The sequence below is a fragment of the Oryx dammah genome, unplaced genomic scaffold, assembly GCF_014754425.2.
Source record: "Oryx dammah isolate SB20612 unplaced genomic scaffold, SCBI_Odam_1.1 HiC_scaffold_15, whole genome shotgun sequence".
NCBI lineage: Eukaryota > Metazoa > Chordata > Mammalia > Artiodactyla > Bovidae > Oryx > Oryx dammah.
The window spans coordinates 29,754,833-29,776,076 of NW_024070199.1; positions in this window are offsets into that span (position 1 = coordinate 29,754,833).

The following is a 21,244-nucleotide window of genomic DNA, read 5'->3' on the forward strand; positions in this document are numbered from 1 at the left end:
GGACTTGAAAAGCATCAGGCTTCTCTTCAAAGAAAACAGAGGTGCCAGATAAGACGTATGAATGAAATACATGATTAAGAGTATTAATCCTATCGAATTTCAAGTGTTTTGCTATAATCTTGATACAAATTAGTTAGGCCTAGGAATGAAAAAAAAAATTGTATTTGAGGGTTTGGTGGATTACTATAACCCTGTTGGAAAATTGATTTTAAAAATACAAATAGACAAAATGATTGTAAAAATAAATTGTGAGCTGTGTTTTCTTATGAATTTGTTCATTTGTGCAGTAAATGTTTTTGATGACCTACTATGTTTCAGGCTCTCTTATAGGCAGCACAGATAGAGTGGTGAACAACATGAGCATAACTATTGGCTCTCATGGGGCTTATATTCTTTGGAAAAGAAAATCTGTATTAGTCATTCATTGTTAGCAATTCCTAGGCTAAGTTTACATTCATAAGTAGTGATAGTCTAGTAAGTATCCACACATTTGTGGATTGTATAGTTTTCCAGTAACATGTATACGTTTTATATGCAGAGGCTCTTTATTGTTTTGCTTTTCTCTGGCTGAATCCCAACGATCTGCCCATCACTTTTGGACTCATCCAGCTAAGTTAGGCACTTTCTCCATTTTCAGGATCATGTTCTGAGAGTCCACAGAGGTTGAACTGAGCAGACAGTGCTGTGTTACTGCCTTCTGTTCAGCTCATTATCACCATGCCCTCTAGATCTCTCTCAGCACCAGCTCTAAATAAATTTAAAACGCGAATCCTTGGGTGTCAGGCATTGAGAAAGAATGTGGAATTTGCACTTGACCTCATATCTTTTTGTTCCAAGTTTATACTCAGTACATTATAATAGACAAAACAAATCTCAAGGAATTTCTATCTCAGTCTCATAGAGTTGATGAGGAATGATCCATGTAAATTAAAATGTGCCAGCTGTCTTTATTGTAGGGGAAAGCTTGGTTTCCTGTGTGGGAGTCCTGGGAATTGGGCTGTTAGCCATTTTGAATTCACACGCCTGAATGCGGAGTCTTGGAATGGTATAATTATTTATTCAGAGCCCAGATTTTTGTTCTTACAGAGGTTACTTTCATCTCTTTAACCAAATCATGGCTCCACATGAAGAAACATGGATTGGCTTAGTATTAACCCAGTACTAAAGGCTTAGTACTAAAGGCCCCTAATATTATTGACTCCACAGTCATGGTTCCAGTGTTTAGCCATATCCTCTGGTCTTAATAGCATGTGAAATTTTCTTGCCAAAAAATAAATAAATAAATAAGAGAGAGAGGGAGAGAGAGATATCCTTTTGGAATTCTTGACAAAAGCATTGAGATTCCTTCAAAGAAAAAAATCCCTCCAACAGATCTTCTCTTCCTGGACTTAAATTCTTTATAACGTGAAAGGCAAATGGGAAGGTAGAGTTGGGATTTTCTCTTATTGAGTTGTTGATTTATCTCTATGGTTTCCTGAATCAGTAGTGTATCAGCTCATGTTCCTATAGTCCACTTAATGGGGCACATGGGAAAACTGTAGCTCTGTTACTGCCTCCCTGGCTGTGATTTTTAACAACAACACAAAAGAACATGTTTGTGGTGCAGGGACATGAATAATAGTCACAGTGCTAAATACAGAGCGTGTGCAGTTCTTTAACAAACATACCTCCATTTCAGGCACGTTAGATGGAGAGGGTCGGCTCTCTAGATTTTGAGGTCTGAGTATCTTTGGGGAAAACTTTTGAATCAAGATTCAGCCATTATGATGCAAAGAATAAAACTATATATAAGTACTGAAAACAAAGGAATCACAGGAACCCTTTGTACAAGAATTATTACTCCTTAGAAAGGAGATTTGCAGGTGGGAGGGTAGACTGTGGTTTTTAATAAACAAGAGAACTTACCAGGTTGGCCAAAAGATTCATTGGTGTTGAACCCAATCGTACAAGGCTTGTCTTGGCAGTCAAAAAATGGGTAGATCTCCATACTTGCCCTCCAGAATCTTCAAAGTTTCTTAACTAGGCTCAGTCATGTATTCAGTCCAGATGCCCTCAACAACAGCTTGCTTTCTTAAGTCTGCATCCTTGGAGCCAGCTCCCACTGTGTAAATGGTGGGCAGAGATATATTCCAAAAACAGGGGAGGGGTGAGAAGCCTCGAATTGCCTGGGTCCAGCTTGTGGGTCAACCAGAGGAAGTCATTTCCTCTTGAAGGCTTCATCCAACAGAAGATGAAACAGAGAGGTTAAGTAACTTGCTTGAGGTCACAGTTGGCTAGTGGAGGCTCTAAGATTCAAATTTAGGCACTAAGGCTAGCAGAGATAAAGATGACAGTCACAAAGGCACGCAATACAGTCTCTCCTGATGAGAAATCTTCTAGGGAAATTGTGTAATACCAGGACTAAGCTTCTCAACCCTGGCTACTCATCAGACATCTGCAAGATTTTAAAAATGTCCAATACCTTCTAGAGAGGGAATTGAAACAAAAAGTAAATAATTTGAATTGAAGATATTTCTCTGCATTTTTGCATACTGTGTTTATCTACCAAGGACAGTTAATTGAAGATGTACCACTGTGTTGGGACTGCAGTAGTGTTCAAGGCTGATCACATGCTGACCTCAAGGAGCTTCTGTAACTGCAGACCATATGTACACAGAATTACACAAATTACTCAGAAGAAGTCTAGGTTGTTATGTGAGTGTTTAATAAAAGGATCTAATGGTGTCTGAAAATCAGAGAAAGCTTCCTGGAGGAAGTTACATTTGGGCCGACACTCAGAAAGACGTGTGAGGTTGGCTTATACTTTACCATATGTTGATCAAAGTAACATAATTCCATGAATACAAAGTCTCTTTTAGGGAAATGCAAAAGAATGTTCAAATTACCACACAGTTGCACTCATCTCACACGCTAACAAAGTAATGCTCAAAATTCTCTAAGCCAGGCTTCAACAGTATGTGAACTATGAACTTCCAGATGTTCAAGCTGGATTTAGAAAAGGCAGAGGAAGCAGAGATCAAATTGCCAACATCTGTTGGATCATCGAAAAAGCAAGACAGTTCCAGAAAAACATCTATTTCGGCTTTATTGACACCTAAGCCTTATTTAACTGCGTGGATGACAACAAACTGTGGAAAATTCTGAGAGAGATGGGAATACCAGACCACCTGACCTGCTTCCTGAGAAGCCTGTATGCAGGTCAAGAAGCAACAGTTAGAACTGGACATGGAATAACAGACTGGTTCCAAGTCAGGGAAGGAGTATGTCAGGGCTATATATTGTCACCCTGGTTATTTAACTTACATGCAGAGTACATCATGAGAAATGCCAGATTGGATGAAGCACAAGCTGGAATCAAGATTGCTGGGAGAAATATCAATAACCTCAGATATGCAGACAACACCACACTTATGGCAGAAAGTGAAGAGGAACTAAAAAGCCTCTTGATGAAAGTGAAAGAGGAGAGCGAAAAAGCTGGCTTAAACTCAACATTCAGAAGACTAAGATCATGGCATCCAGTCCCATCACTTCATGGCAAATAGGTGTGGAAATAATGGAAACAGTGTCAGACTTTAATTTTTGGGACTCCAAAATCACTGCAGATGATGACTGCTGCCATGAAATTAAAAGATGCTTATTCCTGGGCAGAAAAGCTATGACCAATGTAGACAGCATATTAAAAAGCAGAGACATTACTATGCCCACAAAGGTCGGTCTAGTCAAAGCTATGATTTTTCCAGTAGTCATGTATGGATGTGAGAGTTGGACTATAAAGAAGGCTGAATGCCGAAGAATTGATGCCTTTGAACTGTGGTGTTGGAGAAGATTCTTGAGAGTCCCTGGGACAGCAAGGAGATCCAACCAGTCCATTCTAAAGGAAATCAGTCCTGAATATTCATTGGAAGGACTGATGCTGAAGCTGAAACTCCAATACTTTGGCCACCTGATGCGAAGAACTGACTCGTGTGAAAAGACCCTGATGCTGGGAAAGATTGAAGGTGGGAGGAGAGGGGGATGACAGAGGATGAGATAACTGGATGGCATCACTGACTCGATAGACATGAGTTTGAGTAAGCTCTGGGAGTCAGTGATGGATAGCGAAGCCTGGTGTGCTGCAGTCCATGGGGTTACAAAGAGTTAGATATGACTGAGTGACTCAACTGAACTGAAAATAAATATGTTCAAAGTCAAGCTGGATGTGCTAATGTATACTTTGGGCTAAAAGTTAATAATTGTTGGAATCAAAATAAGCATTATAGTATAAGGCACTCTATTATTATAGCATTATAGAGAAAGGCATATTTAGAATTTTCCCTGTCTCTGCCTCTGTTCATTCTCATCCAAAGGAAAATATGTGAATGTCACCCATCTACTCCTTAAAGTGGAGGACAAAGTTTCCAGTTAGTGGAATTTTGTTAGCATTGTTTTCAGAAAGATGCTGGAAAATTATCCATGTTCCTGTAAACACTGTGTCCACCATCACCCTCATTTAGGGCCCTGAATGAGCTTCTAGCTTCCAATTGGTCTTCTTAACACTGATTTTCTTCCCTAGTGAATCCATTCGCCATGTACTACCGGAGTGAGCTCCCTGAAAAGCAAATCCGATGGTGACACATCTGATGATGATACTGTTTCTTAAACCACAACACAGCTAACAATACCACTGCTTGGTATATACCCTGAGGAAACCCAAACTGAAGGAGACACATGTACCCCAGTGTTCACCACAGCACTGTTTACAATAGCTAGGACATAGGAGCAACCTAGAAGTCCATCAACAGATGAATGGATAAAGAAATCGTGGTACATGTATATATAATGGAATGTTACTCAGCCATAAAAAGCAATACATTTGACTTGGTTCTAATGAGGTGGCTGAACCTAGACGCTGTTTTACAGAGTGAAGTAAGTAAGAAAGAGAAAGACAAATATCATATATTAATTAGGGATATATATGAAATCTAGAAAGATGGTACTGATGAACCTAACTGCAAGGCAGCAACAGAAACAGATAAAGAGGAAAGACTTATGAACACAGGAGGGGAAGGAGAGGGTGAGATGAACTGAGAGAGCACTGAAATATTTATATTACCATATGTAAAACAGAGAGCCAGTAGAAATTTGCTCTATGATGCAGGGAGCTCAAATTAGGTGCTCTGTGACAACCTAGAAGGGTGGGATGGGGTGGGAGAGAGGTTCAAGAGGGAAGGGACATGTGCATACCTATGGCTGATTCATGTTGATGTGTGGCAGATTGTAAAGCAATTGTTATCCACTTTAAAATATTGTTTAAAGTGTAAACGCACACACACACACACACACACACACACACACACACACACACACACATGCCCTTCATGATCAGCCTCTTTCCTCCACCTTGTCTTTGCAGTCAACTCAAAACACCCTTGAGCTGCAGATACCGTGAACAGTTTCTAGAGAAGACCACACTCTCTCACACTCCTGTGCCTTTACATTCACTGTCTCATCTTCCTGAAGTAGTTTCTCACCCTCCAACCTCTACCTTGCTAATCCTTACTTATTCTTAAATATTCAGGTCTACCTTCAGCTTCTTCAGGAAATCATTTCTTCTTGCCCCGGTCTCAGCAAGATTTCTGTCCTACACATTCTCATTGCACCTGGCGCGTCTCTCTCATAGACTTATCTAACACCATCAAATTGATGCCACTAGCCATGTGTGGATATTTAAATTTACAAAGTAAACTGTCATTGCTACTGTGGGAAACAGCATGGTGGTTCCTCAAGAAATTAAAAATAGAGCTACCATATGATCCAACAATCCCACTTCTGGGTTTGCATCTCAAGGATACAAAGTTATTACCTCAAAGAGAAAGCTGTACTTCAGTTCATTGCAGCATCACTCACAACAGTCAAGACTGGAAACAAACTGTTAGTCTACAGATGAATTATATATTTGATACATATGAATATTGTTCAGCCTTATAAAAGAAGAAACTCTTGTCATTTTCAACAACACGAATGAACCTGCAGGACATTATAAATATGTGACATAAGCCAGACCAAGAAAGACAAACATAGTATCACTTGTATGTGAAATCTTAAAAAAAAAAAAAGTCAAATTCAAAGAAACAGAGAGTAGAAAAGTAATTGCCAGGGACAGGGCTCTGGAGAAAAAAATAGAGAAGATGGTAAAACATTACAAACATTCAGTTACATAATGATTAATGTCTGAGGATGGAATGCATAACTTGGTGAATGTAACTGATAATCCTATATGTATAACTAAAATTTACTAAGAGAGTAGAATGTCAACATTCTCATCAAAAAAATAAAGTATGTGAGATGATGTGGTAATTATCTCAATGGATTGAATTCTTTCACCATATATATATCAGTTCAGTTCAGTTCAGTCGCTCAGTCGTGTCCGACTCTTTGCGACCCCGTGAATCGCAGCACACCAAGCCTCCCTGTCCATCACAAGCTCCCGGAGTTCACTCAGACTCACGTCCATTGAGTCAGTGATGCCATCCAGCCATCTTATCCTCTGTCGTCCCCTTCTCCTCCTGCCCCCAATCCCTCCCAGCATCAGAGTCTTTTCCAATGAGTCAACTCTTTGCATATATATATATATATATATATATACACACACACACATACACACATACATACCCACACACACATATATGAAATCATCACATTCTACACTTTAAATATCTTACAGTTTTATTTCTCAATTATACTGGGTTGGCCAAAAACTTCCTTCAGGTTTGTAACATCTTACAGAAAAACCCAGAGGGAATTTTTGGCCAACTCACTAACTCAGTAAAGCTGAAAAATAAATTTACAATAATTAAAGTTGAATAAAAATTTAGTTTCTCAGTCACACTAGAGCCACTTTAAATACTTAATAGCATGGGTGATGCGGGGTCACCATGCTGAACATCACCATTGCAAAACCTTTTCACAATAACAGAAAATGGTGCTGGACAATGCTATTACCCTACTCTTCGGTTTTAAACATCTTGGGGTCATATGTTCCACAGTGCTTTGAGTAATGCTCAATAGATTTATTTGCTGGGAAAAAATAGTGAATATTATGATCTGAGTTTCATATCTGTTCTGTTCTTTCAGACAAACAATCAAAATATATTTTTTAATTTAACAAAACACATTTTGACCAAAGGGGCCTCTGAACAGGAAGGAGGAAAAGAAGGGCAGTGCTCCTGGTCTGTCTCTTGTCTTAAGCTCTGGGAAGGGTCAGGCTTCCATCATGTCCCATTGATAAGAAGGAAGGCAAATATAAGTTTAGAGTCTCATTCTGGGAAACTGTCCATTTGACAATATTTTCTGGGTTGGGTGTGAAAAATGATAGCAGGTATAAATATTGCTCACAGAAACAGGCTATATCGTTTCTCCAGCAAATAAAGTCCACCAGACCATATCACTTTTGATTTTTAGACAATACTTGTGGTAGCTTTAATGTTTAGTTTTAATTGCTACGGGGAGTGAATTTCAGCTTAAAGTGGTAAGAGGAGATATTAGTGTGATTTAAGTCACGCTTGCTCCTTGGAAGAAAAGTTATGATCGACCTGGACAGCGTATTAAAAAGCAGACACATTACTTTGCCAACAAAGGTCCATCTAGTCAAAGCTATGGTTTTTCCAGTAGCCATGTATGGATGTGAGTTGGACTGTAAAGAAAGCTGAGAGCCGAAAAATTGATGCTTTTGAACTGTGGTGTTGGAGAAGATTCTTGAGAGTCCCTGGGACAGCAAGGAGATCCAACCAGTCCATCTTAAAGGAAATCAGTCCTGAATATTCATTGGAAGGACTGATGCTGAAGCTGAAATTCTAATACTTTGGCCACCTAATGCAAAGAATTGACTCACTGGAAAAGACTCTGATGCTGGGAAAGATTGAAGGCAGGAGGAGAAAGGGATGACAGAGGATGAGATGGTTGGATGGCCTCACTGACTCAATGGACATGAGTTTGAGTAAACTCTGGAAATTGGCGATGGACAGGGAGGCCTGGTGTGCTGCAGTCTATGGGGCCGCAAAGAGTCTGACATGACTGAGCCACTGAACCGAACTGAAGTCATTTGCAGCCACTGACTGTGCGATTAGCCGCTTTAAAGATGCTCCTTTCATCAGGAACTGTTTTCTAAGTTTACAAGATGATTAGAAGCAGTGCCCAGATCTGGGAGGACCAGGTATAATACGCGAGAAAAATATGTTCTACTCCTAAAAAAACCAAATAAGACCCTGGGCCCTAAAACTTGTCAATAAAAAAGAGGCTGTTGCTGAAAAGAAGGAAACCAGAAAGAATAAAGGAAGTTGTTTTTGTTGTTGCTTCTGTTTGGTTTTCTGAATGCAACTGCACTGTGTGGTCTTCTAATTCTACAGTTAGTTTGTGGCAAATGCTCAATGATCCTGTTTCCATCGTTTCCCAAGTTGGATATACTTATAAGCTGTATTGGTTCTCTCAAACCTCCAGTGTAGGCAGGCCAGTGGTAATTGGTGCAGCTTCCAAAGTTTGAAATATGCCCAGGAATAACTCCTACATTTAAATGACCCATAATTACTGTCAGATTTCGGGCTGCCCTGGTGATTCAGCTGGTAAAGAATCTGCCTCCAGGGTGGGAGGCCTGGGTTTGATCCCTGGGTTGGGAAGATTCCCCTGGATGAAGGAAACAGCTACCCACTCCAGTACTCTGACCTGTAGAATTCCATGGACTATTTAGTCCATGGGGTTGCCAAGAGTCAGACACCACTGTGTGACTTTCACTTTCAGTTAGCTGATTTATGTGATTTAATACTTCAGATTTAGTTTAAGATTTAATAGTTGGTCTCCACTATCTTGGGACTTGCCAGGTGTTGCAGTGGTAAAGAATCCACCTGCCAATGCAGGAGACACAGGTTCAATCCCTGGGTCAGGAAGATCCCCTGAGGAGGAAATGGCAACCCAATCCAGTATTCTTGCCTGGAAAATTCCATGGACAGAGGAGCCTGGTGGGCCTACAGTCCATGGGATCATAAAGAGTCAGACATGACTGAACAAGCACACACACTCCACTCTCTGTTCCTCCTCCATTGATTTTGGATGACAATTTGCTTAGTTAAAAGAAAAAGATTGTATTGTGTTTACAGTTCTGGAAGTAACCATTTGGCAATATGACCAAACTTCTACTCATATCATAGTTGAGTTAACCTAAGGACGTCCAATCCTAGAATCTGGGAATTTTCTAATTAGAAAATTAAAAATAACACAAGGGAAAACAAAAACCGTCCTTCACCCTACCACCCCAAACAACTGTTGTTGCTTGTGTCTATAATTTTCCAGTATCTGTCTACATGTACACATATCTTATAGATTATATTCACATACTACGTTGCATTTGTATTTTTTTCTCTTTTAAGATTACATTTCAGGCATTTAAAAACTTCAATTTTGGAAAAACGATAACTCTGATATCATTCCGCAGTCGTTGGAAGAGGCATTTACTGCCTCAGGAATCCCAACAAATCATTCCAGTGTCCTGTCAGTCTCCAATGACACCATTTAGGAAGAAGTGGAGGTAAGAAATAAAAAATAATGTAACCCTGTGAGGGAAGAAGACACAGAGTTGCCGAATGCTGTTGTCTGACAAGACATCTCTAGAGAGACTAGGATGAAAACCACACAAATTACTGAAAGCAATTTGAGGAATTGGAGACCCTTCAAGTGTGGGAAAGGAAGGTGTAAAGGATTGTGTGGTCTGGAGGAATCTGTTCTTTTTCGCAAGAACATGTGGTAAAAGTGGTTAGCTAAGTGAGTTTGTATATTTGCACAAAAATGACTTCTTAATCTGAGAAAGAAGGGTCAGGCCAGCCACACTGCATGGGGCGGGGCAGGGGCGAGTGCAGACTTTGCCTTGCATAGTTGCAGGCTTTCGTGGCAGGGTTCTTCCATCCCTGCCTTAATCAGACACTGTCCTTGCCTCGACCTTGCAAAAAGGGTCTTTACATTGTCTGCAGCTGTCTGAGCCATACAGCTTCTGAAATACTGTGCTTTGTGGAAAGGCACTACTGCCTGACATAGTAACATAACAAGCACACATGTATTCTTTGTATGCAAGCAGTCTCCTATCAGTTCAAGGGATACAAAGAAGACACACTCTCCACCTGTTTCTACTCTTGTGCCACACTTAGGTGTTTTGTTTTTTTTTTCCCCTTAGGATGTGGCTCTTGGAAAGTGTGAGATCCAGGTTTATCATACAGTTGGTTGATGGAGAGAAAGCACTCAGAATTTAACTCATCTTTTGCCTTGGTGACTTAGATCTCAGTACGTGTGTGTGTGCTAGCTTGCTTCGGTCATGTCCAACTTTATGACTCTGTGGACTGTAGCCCTCCAGTCTCCTCTGTCCATCGGATTCTCCAGGCAAGAAGACTGGAGGAGGTTCCCATGCCCTCCTCCAGGGAATCTTCCCAACCCAGGGATTGAACCCATGTCTCTTATGTTTCACTATCGCTGCCTGGGAAGCCCAAACCTCAGTACACCTAAACTCAATTTTTGCTCTTCTAATTAATAGGTTGGAGTGAGAGAGGAGAAATGAAAAGAGTGAGCCCCACCCTCTTCTCGATATCTTGTGTGTCCCTGGCACATCTGATTTGTTTATAGAAGGGTGTCATCATGCTAGTAAGAATCATCACTGGCTTGAATCCTCAGAAAGGACCCGAGGGTGATTTTCTCATAATTTCAGCTCCTGGGTTATGCCACATTCTCTTTGTGTGCCCTTGACATTTCTGGTTCTCAGTTTCCTTTTTTAAAATAAGAGGGATGGACTTTATAGATGTCATCAAAGGTTCCTTCTACTTCTAACACTTTACAATTTTATGACTTATTTATGGTTGGCCCTGCACAGTGTAGATGATGACACAAATAGAAGCTAATAAGAGGAGGGGGGAGGAGGTAAATTTTATCAAGGGCTTCCAGTGTGCTGAGCACGGGGTTGAGCACTGCATCTCTGTGGTATTCTTTCATCCCCAGCTATGGGGTAAAAAAGTCCTACTCCCAATATAAGATGAAGAGACAGGTCAGAGATAAATAAGTGGCCTTCAAGCCAGTGCGCTACACAATCAGAGAAGGACCACAACTTTCTTTGACTCCCAAGTCTAGTCGCTTTCTAATTCTGCTTCATCACTACCCTCCTGCCCACAAGTATGCACATGGCCTGGGCTGTCTTCCCTCTGGCCTGACCCTCTGATCTGAGGGTGTCGCAAGAGGTCATGGAAAGGACTCGACCACCAATTAACCAGTGAGCTGGACCCTAGCCATAGGAGGCTCCACACTCCTCCCTGTCCTTGTAAAGTCGAAGTACTCTCTGTTCATCATTCCCACAGTGGGACACCATTGCAAGGATGTATCCAGAAGACAGCACGGTGCTACTGAGACCATCTTGACTGACTATTTGACCGAACCCAGTTAAGGCCCCTTTATGATCTTTAAAAAATATATATTGGAGTATAATTGCTTTGTAATGTTGTGTTATTTTCTGTTGTAGAGCAAACTGAATCAGCTATATGTATACATATATCCCTTCTGTTTTGGATTTTCCTCCCATTTAGGTCACTACTTGAGTACAGTTCCTTGTGCTATACAGCAGGTTCTCATTAGTTATCTATTTTATGCATAGTATCAATAGTGTATATATGTCGATCCCAGTCGCCCGATCCCAGTCGCCCAATCCCACCCACACCGCCCTTTCCCCTTAGTATCCATACGCTTGTTTTCTATGTCTGTATCTGTTTCTAGTTTGCAAATAAGATCATCTGTACCAATTTTTTCAGATTCCACATACAAACATTAATATACGCTACTTGTTTTTCTCTTTCTGACTTACTTCACTCTTTGAACTTTTAAGATTCTGGTGGGTGGGTACAGAGATCTACTTGTCCTGTGGCTCCCCTGAGATAAACCATCTCCAAGTCCTCTCTTGTTAAAGCTCCACCTACCAGTCTGCAGTTCTCGCGAGACAGAGCTGCCGAGCATGGCTGCCGCCAGTGTCTGTGTTTCTGGAAGGAGCTGCAGGCGACCCCCCACCTCTCCAGGAGCCTCTCCAAGACCCGCAGGTAGGGCTGGCCCACACTCTTATCAAATTACTGCTTCTGTGTGAGATTTTGTTTGAGCCCTCCAAGAGTGAAGCCTCTGTTTTCCTCAGTGCTGGGGACTCCTGCAATAAAGGCCTGCTAGGCCTCAAAGCCAAATGCTCTGGGGGCTCCTCTTCCTGGTGCTGGCCCCTCAGGCTGGGGAGCCTGATGGGAGGCTCTGAACTCTCATTCCTGTGGGAGACCTTCCGGTGGATGTAATTACCCTCCAGTTTGTAGGTCGTCCACCTGTTGGTGTGGGGTTTGAGAATACTGGGTGTCTGTTCCTCCTACCCGTGTCTGCTTGTGGTTTCTTGTGGTTCCTGTCTTTGGCGGTCAGAGATCTTTTCTGGTGGGTTCCAGGTTTTGGTTTTTTTGTTTGTTTTGATGGCTTTCTGTGGATAGTTGTGATTTTGGCGTGTTTCTGAGAGGAGGCAAACTCGGGGTTCCACTACTATGTTATCCTGAAAGTGAAAGCCTCTCAGTCGTGTCTGACTCTTTGCAACCCCATGGACTATACAGTCCATGGAATTCTCCTGGCCAAAATACTGGAGTGGGTAGCCGTTCCCTTCTCCAGGGGATCTCCCCAACCCAGGCCTCCCACGTTGCAGGCAGATTCTTTACCAGTTAAGCCACCAGGGAAGCCCCTATGTTATCTTGGACACTCCAAAAAAAATTTTTTTTGGTTTATTTTTCTTATCGTCTTCTATTTGTTTGCTTATTTGTTTTTTAATTCATAGCCTTATTTCCTGAAATTTTTATCTAGAAAATTCAAGAATATGTTTTAAAAATGCAAAAAAAAAAAAAAAACCCCTAAAATCCCACTACCTGGAGATACACACTGGTAATATTTCAATCTCAGTCTCTTCAGACATCTCTATATACTTTGAAATGTGATGCACTTATTCACCTACACATGCATACTACTCACAACTGCATGTTAAATGAGATAGTTCCTAGTATTTATTTGGGGTGCAGTCCCAGTGATGCTGAAAACATAGGCAAACAAGTAGCACATTAATTAATTTAACACATTAACAGGTGTTAAGCATATTGGCAAATTATCAGTTAGAAGACATGGTCCCCTCTCAGAGACCAGATCCCCACTCTTGGATCAAACATTTATTCCCCCAGACTTTAATTTCTGGCAGTCTGAATGACTCTCCACAGCTTATACCTGGCTAAACAAAGCTGTTACTTCCTCCCTCCCAGAATTGGCTGTTGTCTAATTACTAATTGAGGAAGGGTTTAAAAGGGCCAGGCTTAAATTGAGACAACTCTAAATGGCCTTCTCAGCTTCAGAGCTCTTCACAGGACTTGTTGAAACCCTTGTTGTGGCTGCATTAGGACTAAACCTCTCTCTGTCCCAAATCCCGTTTTCTTTACCCTGCCACTCATGTTGAAATCTGTCCCATAATCCTGTATGCTAGTCTTCCTGTAAGAGTCTGCTTCCCAGGGAATTCTATTGCAATGATAACAAACTGTTCCTGCAAACCAATCTAAGAGAATACTCAACCCTTGGGGTCTGGGACCCAGGTGGGGTGAATATAGGGATTCCTAAGGTATAAATGGCTTCCCTGGTGGTTAAGTGGTAAAGAATCCTTCTGCCAATGCTGGAGACATGGGTTGGATTCCTGGGTCGGGAAGACTCCCTGGAGAAGTAAATGGATTCTTGCCTGGAAAATCCCATGGACAGAGGAGCCTGGCGGGCTGCAGTTTACAGGGTCACAAAGAGTTGGACACAACTTAGCAACTGAACAAAAACAACAGCAGCAAACCAGCCGGCGGTAGTGCCTCTTTCCTCAGTCTCTCCTTGCTCTGCCCATACGGGGGCCACTTTCAGATCTGCCTCCACCTCCAGAAGCTGCCAAGGTTTTCAACCAACAGAGGCAGAAGATGGAGAACAGAATACTGCTCATGGGAACAAGCTTTGGAATTAATATCTAGTTTGGAAAGAGATCAGAGGGATGACTTTGAATGATCTTTGCGCTTTAGTTTTATTAAATGGAAAGTATAAAAATGACATTGAGAGTAGTATTAATAGTGAGAATCTCATAATCCTGTCATCTGAAAGCAGCCTTTTTAATTATTGCACGTTTTACACATACATAACTATTTCATATATTTACAATTATAGTCTACATGTTGCTTTTGCTTTGCTGTTAAAAGTTAATATTCTTTCATAAATGTTTTGAGGGGTGCTTTAGCTGTCTCCCTTTATCACATTCTACCTCTTATCTCCTCTGCCTAACATATGCAGAACATATGGCCAAGAATAAAATGGCTCGAAACCAAATGACGATTTTCTAATAAATTTCTATTTGGAATATGTCAAAATCTGAACATATTGATTCTATAAATGAAAACATATTCTATGGAAATTAGATTTCTGTAATTAGATTATGCATACCCACAAACACACATCTTTTTCTTTTCAAATAAGGCATTTGTGGTTGATTCACTTTGCCAATAAGTGCACCTTTGAGTCATTGATCACACGTTAGCATAATGTGATATCTAAATTTCACTAATTTGATAAGAAATCTATACATTTTAGCTTTGTTTGCCATATATAAAAGTACAGCATAATAAGAGGGAAGAGATAGGGAGTTTGAGATGGACATGTGCACTATGCTATATTTAAAATAGATAACCAAAAAAAAAAAATAGATAACCAGTAAAGTCCTACTGTATAGCACAGGGAACTCTGCTCAGTGTTACATGGCAGCCTGGATGGGAGGGGAGTTGCGAGGAGAATGGATACATCCTCATGCATGGCTGAGTTCCTTTGCTGCCCACCTGAAACTATTAATATCACAACGTTGTTAATTGGCTATACTCTAATATAAAATAAAAAACTTTTTAAAAAAGTACATTATATACCCCCCAAAATGTGGAAGGCAAAGGTCTCAGTTAGTCTCATTCTAATTAGAAGAAATAAGAATTATACGGGAGGAAACCCAGGCATCGTTATGGACTCTTACATGTTTGTCATATTAATTTGATGGCAGTATTTTGTGTAGAATGAGAGGGATAAACATCACACATGGACCACTTTGATGTGTCTCATTGCCTTGACTGACCTGGGCCTGCAAGATAATCAGTTCCAAAAAGCTTATAATCTGGGGGCTCTCTCATTTATCCCCAGAGAATTAGCAGAATGAGGTGATCTGAGTGACACTGAGACTGTGTCTCACAGCTGGCCATTGGGTTTGCTACCCTAGACACCCAGAAAGCTTAGACACTTAGAGTTTTGCCCTTGACCTTACTAAGGTCCCTTGTTTTATAACTGTTATTTGTTGCAGCTTGAACTTGCTTGCAGGCAGATTCTTTACCAACTGAGCTATGAGGGAAGCCCTCATTATTCTGTTAGAACATTTATAATCATGCTTCTCTTTAGGCAGTCTGATGACCACAAATGGTTTTTAGGATGTGGACAGTCACTGGAGGCCTGAAAAGGATGGACAAGGACCTTCAAGGGCTGTACAGCACAGGAAACTCTGCTCAATGTTATATGGCAGCCCGGATGGGAGAGGAGTTTGGAGGAGAATGGATACATGTATATGTATGGCTGAGTCCCTTGGCTGTCTGCCTGAAAATATCACAACATTGTTAATCGGCTATACTCCAATATAAAATAAAAAGTTTTTTTTTTAAAAAAAGGATGGCGAACTGACAAGTTGAGTCTACTCCGGAGCTCTCTCTCTCCAGCCCCTGCTTGGAGCAGCTGATATGATCCCAGGTGCTCCTGTCTAACCTGTGTTCTCTCTGGGTGTGGAAATAGGGTTCTCCAGGGAAATGGCAACCCACTCCAGTGTTCTTGCCTGGAGAATCCCAGGGACGGCGGAGCCTGGTGGGCTGCCGTCTATGGGGTCGCACAGAGTCGGACACGACTGAAGCGACTTAGCAGCAGCAGCAGCAGGCAGACAGGAGTGTCTGCTGCCCACGTGACCTAGGACAGCCCTGCTTGATTTATCCAGGAAACAGCTGGCCCCCATCAGGGCGCTGATCGGCGTAGATAGGCCCTGACGCAGGTGCGACCTTGACACCACAGCTGGTTAATTTCTGAGCACTGGCCCACCCTTCACAGTGCTGAGCTGTGTGAGAAAGCTCTTCTTCCAGAAGCCACAGGCCCCAGAAGCTCTGACTGGATGGGTGACAGTTGTGTGGATAAACCTTGAGTGGCCTTGACTCCACTCCCTGTTCAGAACTGCTTTGTCCCGAGCTGCTAAATTTCTTCTCTCTCCTCTCCTAGGAGAGGATGACTAGCACCCGCCCACTTCCATTTCTGTCCCCTCAGACCCCAAATGGCACAGAAACAACCCCTCAAAGGTAATGACAAATGAAAGGGTGACCCACCCAGCCAGGGTATTGTGAGGGAAGCTTAGTATCTCAAACCCACGTTATTGTTATTTAGTTACTAAGTTGTGTCTGACTCTTTGTGACCACGTGGACTGTAGCCCGCCAGGCTCCTCTGTCCATGGGATTCTCCAGGCAAGAATACCGGAGTGGGGTTGCCATTGCCTCCTCCAGGGGATCTTCCCAACCCAGGGATCGAACCCACGTCTCTTGCATCTCCTGCCTTAGCAGGCAGATGCTTTGCCACTGGCGCCATTTTCAAAGTTGTGCGTGACGAATGAAACGAGACTGATCACAGTTCCTGATACCTAGTAAGCTCCCAATGAATATTCACTAAAAATGTATTAGCTAATAATTTACAAAGCTCAGCCTGTGAAGTGTGCCTAGTCTGTGTGATTTATAACTATGTATATTAATATTATTGTGCATCCTGTACTATGATGATCAGGTTTCGATGAGCAGTGGACTGGGTGCTAAGCTTAGAGAACAGAGGTTTTTGTAGAAATCTGAGGGTCAGTAGACACAAGTGAGCACCAAGTTGAGCAAAAAGACCATCGTCCACTAATCCAAATACACAAAGGCTTAGGAATACACACACTTAGCAGAGTATACAACAAAGGTTAGCATGTGGGGAAAGGAAGGACAAAAATATGCTCTTAAACTGGCAAGAAAGCTGCCAACACTTACTGCAGTTTTGACTAAAAGCCAGAAGAGATGTTCTTTGATTCCTAATGAAAAATAACATTTTACTTTCCAGATTCTAAAATGAAGTCTAAAGATGTGGGTTTGCAGGACAGGAAAATTGGTATAAGGCAGCTTAGATAGAAATTATCTAATCATAAATAGCAGAAATATTTGAAGCAACTTTCAAATATGTGATACAATAACATTAACTATAGTTGTTATGTTGCACATGTCATTCCCAGAATTTACCTTATAAGTTTGTACCCTCTGACCACTTTGACCACATCCCCCCATCCTTTATCCCTCATCGTGGGGCAATCACCAATCAGATCTGTTTTCATGATTTCCTTAGATAAAACTGAGAGCATATAGTATTTGTCTTTTTTTTTTTGACGTACTTCCCTTAGCATACTGCCCTCAAGGTCCATCTGTATAGTTTGAGATGGCAGGATTTCTTTCTTTCTTATGGCTAAATAGTATTTGTGCATGTGAGTGTATATGTATCTTGCCTTTTCTTTTTACATTCATTCACAGATGGACACTTAGGTTGTTTCCATGTCTTGCCTATTGCAAATAATGCTGCAATAAATATAGGAGTGTAGATACCTCTTTGAGATAGTGATTTCATTTCCTTCAGATATGTACTCAGAAGTGGAATTGCTGGGTCACAGTTGCTAAAGGAGTAGATCTTAAAAATTCCCATCTCAAGAAAAGAAATTGTGACTGTGAAGTGATGGATGTTGACTAGACATTGTGGTGATCACGTTACAATATGTACCTGTATCAAAGCATCGAAGCTGTAAGTTGTATATTGTTTAGTGACTCAGTTGTGTCCGACTCTTTTGTGACTCCATGAACTGTAGCCCACCAGGCTCCTCTGTCCATGGGATTTCCCAGGCAAGAATACTGGAGTGGGTTACCATTTTGTTCTCCAGGAGATCTTCCTGACCCAGGAATCAAACCTGTGTCTCCCTCATGGGCAGGTGGGTTCTTTACCACTGAGCCCCCAGGGAAGACTTTATGTTGTATAACTTAAGCTTAATGATTTGTGTCAATTATGTCTCAATAAAACTGGGAAAAATAATTGAAAGGAAATAGAAGCATAGAACGTCTGGGAATGTTTGCTATTGTTGCCATCTGTGATCTCTCCCATATGTGTGATGCTTTTCAGACTGTGAAACAATATACGTACATTATTTATTTAATATTAATGGCATGATAGATTGATTGACACTTTTATTCTCCTTTCTTGAAGATAAGGGAGCTGAGGTCTGGGGTGACTATATGATTTACCCAAGGTCACACAGAAGAAAAAGAATAGGAGCAGGGATAAAATCCAGACCTCTTGAGTGCAACATCCAGACTTATTCTATTAAAATATATTTTTAAAAAGCTTCTTGTTAAACTATATTTCTAACATTTATATTTTGGAATCTCAACTATTCACATTTTGGAATCCCTGAAATTCTCCATTTTGGTATAAGTCAATAATGAGCAGAGAAAATAAGACCCATGACCTTAATTGGCTACTCACAGTAGATATGACAGTAAAAGGAAGGAAACTGTAAGAAAATATTTTAAATACTAACTCTTAATGTGACTAATACTCAATTTTAACATATCATACTGTGGTATCACCACAAATCACTTGATAATCAGGCTAAAAGCACAATTTGAGCTGAAAAAAAAGGGAGGAGGAGGAGAGAAGGAGCATCATTACCTATTTTTTTTCTAGTTATATTTGAACTTAAAATAGAAAGCATTTGAAAGAGCATATGGTTAGCAGATGCTGTTAAAGGGGTGTTGAAGATTCACTGGTGGGATCAGGAATAAGGGTCAATGGAATAAATGTCTTCATCACTGAAGGCGCCTCTGCAGCTGGCACTCGGGCATTGATGTAACCTACAGAGGGAATCCTTGCAGGGAGAGAAGGCCTGCTCTCTCTTCTGATAGGTACTTATATATTTAAGGCCCTCTGATGACACTGTATCTCATTTACAAAAAATAAACACACGAAGTCTGCTGTGCATAAAGAACCCAAAAGCACTGGCAATAAGTACTGATGCCCTGGAAATAAGTACTGATTTCGTAAATTATAGAGTATTTCCATAGGAAGAGAGGTTTATTCAAAATCCTTATTTCATAGATCAGTTTACTAAAAGTTAAAGAGGTTGCTTGCCTCACCAAAGGTCACTTAGTTGGATAACGGGAACTCCAGGACTGAGTCTAAGACTCCGTCCACCCCACGATGCTGCACTCTCTTCCTTGCTCAAAAGACTATTGGTGTTTTTCTTTCTGGCTCACTTCACTCGGAGATGACCCAGAGAGATGTTGTGGGGAGGGGGGTGGGAGGGGGGCTCATGTTTGGGAACGCATGTACACCTGTGGTGGATTCATGTCAATCTATGCCAAAACCAATACAGAATTGTAAAGTAAAAATTAAAAATAAATTAAAAAAAAAAAGACTATTGGGTACACACTGTGTATCCATCATTGCTTCCTCTGGGTTGGGAGTTAAATTCAACAGACTTGTTTAGAGTTTCTTCATTTTACCAAACACCGTGCTAGGCACAAAGACAGAGGACACAGAATGCACACTGGAAGAGCTTGCACATCAAGGGAGAGGTGGGTCGAACTCTATTTGGTGCCCACTACAGTGGTTTCTCCTACAGAGACTTCAGCTCCCAGCTGTACACCAGTACTTGATATTCATGTTATTAACTGGTCATCACAAACTCACACTTCATCTTTTCAGGTTTTTTTTTTTTTTCTTTGCATCCCTTTCCCGTTTTTTCCATCACCACATGGCTTAATGATGCATTGGGTTGGCCAAAAAATTTGTTCAAGTTTTTCTATAACATCCTACTGAAAACTGAAATGGACATTTTGGCCAGCATAATATTCCCTACAACATACCTCTCTCTCATTTCGTGATGAGGTTGTTCCTCCTTCTATGCTTTACCCCATACCCAGATATGTTTCCTTCCACTGAGGTTACATGATACCTGTCTATATCATGTTTATGTCATTTATAATTTTATATCCTGTTACCGTCATGGATGTATACATTATCTCCTTCACGAATGCTTTAGATCCTTGGAGCAGAAATGTAAGTCTGATTTACCCCTATATCCTTACATCCCTAGAAGAGTGATCACACAGAGTAAAGCCTCAACACGTAGTCGTATAAATGAATACAGAGATTGCATAATTTATTTAATTCAATACAGCACTCATGCTTTGAATATTTACTCTAAGCCTGCTGCGATGAGTAAATATTAGTTTTTCATTGATCATTAAACAGATTCAACCTTGAGCATGTGGATGTGATTGCTCCTTCTGACTTTACTCAGGGGCTAAACCTTCAGGGAGCTCTGACAGGCCTTGAGGGAACTCTGGGAGCAGTGCTGTCTCCATCAAGCACTTCACTGAGTTTTGCTTTTTGAAGCTTAGACCTTAGAGAGAATTCTACATACCAGAAGACACTTTCTTTCTCAAGCTAGATTGTCAGGGAAATGTAAATGAACCTTTTTTTTTTCTTTTCCCCTTGACTTTCCAAAGTCATTCAGCTCAGTTCAGTCACTCAGTCCTGTCAAACTCTTTGCGACCCCTTGGACTGAAGCACATCAGGCTTCCCTGTACATCACCAACTCCCGGAGCTTACTCAAACTCATGTCCATTGAGTCGGTGATGCCATCTCTTCCTCTGTTGTCCCCTTCTCCTCCTGCCTTCAATCTTTCCAAGCATCAGGGTCTTTTCAAATAAGTCAGTTTTTCACATCAGGTGGCCAAAGGATTGGAGTTTCAGCTTCAGCATCAGTCCTTCCCATGATTATTCAGGACTGATTTCCTTTAGGATTGACTGATTGGATCTCCTGCTGTCCCAGGGACTCTCAAGAGTCTTCTCCAACACCACAGTTCAAAAGCATCAATTTTTTGGCACTCAACTTCCTTTTGTATTACAACTCTCACATCCATACATGACTACTGGAAAAACCATTGTTTGACTAGATGGACCTTTGCTGGCAAAGTAGTTTCTCTGCTTTTTAGTATGCTGTCTATCTAGGTCGGTCATAACTTTTCTTCTAAGGAGCAAGC